Genomic DNA, 2021 nt, shown 5'->3' with positions numbered 1-2021 from the left:
ATGAATGAAGAAAATGAGAGAGAGAAGGTTGGAAGAGGTTGAGATAGTGAATCAGGAAGTGTGGTGCATCAGTAAGGATGAAGTGAAGACTGCTATGAAGAGGATGAAAAGTGGAAAGGCAGTTGGCCCAGATGGTATACCAGTGAAGGCATGGAAGTGCTTCGGAGAGATGGCAGTGGGGTTGTTAACCAGATTGTTTAATAAAGTCTTGGAAAGTGAGAGGATGCCGGAGGAGTGGAAATCAAGTGTACTGGTTCCGATTTTTGAAGAATAAGGGTGATGTACAGAGCTGTGGAAATTACAGAGGGATAAAGTTGTTAAGCCACACCATGAAGTTGTGGGAAAGAGTAGTGGAAGCTCGGTTGAGAAGAGAGGTGACGATCTGTGAGCAGCAATATGGGTTTATGCCAGGAAAGAGCACCACTGATGCAATGTTTGCTTTGAGAATGTTGATGGAGAAGTATAGGGAAGGCCAGAAGGAGTTTCATTGTGTGTTTGTGGATTTAGAGAAAGCTTATGATAGGGTGCCAAGAGAGGAGTTGTGGCATTGTGTGAGGAAGTCGGGAGTGGTGGAGAAGTATGTGAGGATCGTGCAGGATATGTATGAGGACAGTGTGACAGCGGTGAGGTGTGTGGTAGGAATTACGGACCGGTTTAAGGTTAAAGTGGTGTGGGGGAAAAAATTTATATTCATGTATTCTAAATTGTAACAAATGGAGTTTTATAAATGTAAGTTTTGTGCTATAAGTTGAATTGGCTGTCCTTTCTGGCCAAGAGACTTTTTCCCTAAATGTTGATAAATGTCTTGGTCTGGAGCGGTGTGACCTGAGCTCATAACAGCGAAACTTTGCCTCGAAATGTACGACGTGGCTTCTCACCTTAAAGGACACATAAGTAGTCTGGGGTGATAGCCCCCACCACTCTCCCATGAAAATATAAAATGCTTTGAAATGTAAAATTGTTTCAGTGCAAGTACCTGAGGAAGTATTAGAATCTCAGTGGCTTGTGCTCCTTGTAACTGACCAAGTACCAAGTTAGAATAAAACTCTCTGATGTAACGTGGAAGTGAATTGAATTGGGTTGGTCTCACTGTTAACTAAAAGTAAGAATAAATGAAATAGAACCAAATAATATTGCAATCAATGGGGATTCTTAAGTTCATTGTATGATGGTGAGAAGTGTATGGTGGATATAATTAGAAAATAAATTGTTTCACAAAGAAAGGACTTGTGTGGACATCGGTTATCAATGTCAATCGGTTTTAAGCAGTATTTTATAACCAAATCGGACAAACGTTAAACTCTGCTTGAAGTCAAATAGGATTCCACAATCGGCCAGGAAGAATCCTTCAACGATCACAACGGGGTGGGTTAAAAAAATCCACAACAGTTGGTGCCTGGTGACTCGGATTCGAACCGACGTGGTGCGGTGCTCATGACCGGAGGTGCTTAATCTGCCGGAGGCAGTGCCTGGAGGAATGACAAGTGCTTGAGCGAAGGTAAGGGAGAGCGCTCTCAGCAGGTAATGCATTTCGAACAAAGAAAAGTTCATTGTCGGATAATTTTATTGATAGAAAGAAGAGGATCCGGCGGAGGGAGTCCGTTTTAAAGTAAACAATAAGTACTATAGTTGTTTTAGAAAAGTGCTGGAGGAGAAGAGGACTTACATTGATACTTACCTGTTCAGAGAGATACTGTGATCATTAAGACAGTATTCTCAGGGTGAGGCCGACCCATTGCACTTCAGGAGGGGAAGATTGACCCTTGCGATTTCCCCAAATGTGGGAAACTCGACTGTACAATTTGAGGAGTGCAGAGAGCACAGTACAAGAAGAGGCTCGATGAGGAGCCAGAGGAGTAATTAAATGTTTGCATTGATACGGATCGGCTGAGAGAGAGAGGCCGAGGACACGGCTGAGACGCTGAGATCGGGTTATGGTTAAGTGAAAAATAGATAAATATTATAAGTTACCTGTTTGTAAGAGTTATAAGAGTTACTTTTTGTTCATTGAACTCACTGGA

General features: G+C 42.4%; 1 pseudogene; it reads left to right on the top strand.

Annotated features, from left to right (window-relative positions):
• Positions 1 to 1670: 1670 nt before the first annotated feature.
• On the top strand, positions 1671 to 1813 carry LOC147027680 (U1 spliceosomal RNA; annotated as a pseudogene).
• Positions 1814 to 2021: the final 208 nt, after the last annotated feature.

Source organism: Eptatretus burgeri, chromosome 4 (genome assembly GCF_056783735.1).
Source record: "Eptatretus burgeri isolate ZD-2024b chromosome 4, Ebu_testis_v1, whole genome shotgun sequence".
NCBI classification, from domain to species: Eukaryota; Metazoa; Chordata; class Myxini; order Myxiniformes; family Myxinidae; genus Eptatretus; species Eptatretus burgeri.
This window is presented reverse-complemented; position numbering and strand designations above follow the sequence as displayed.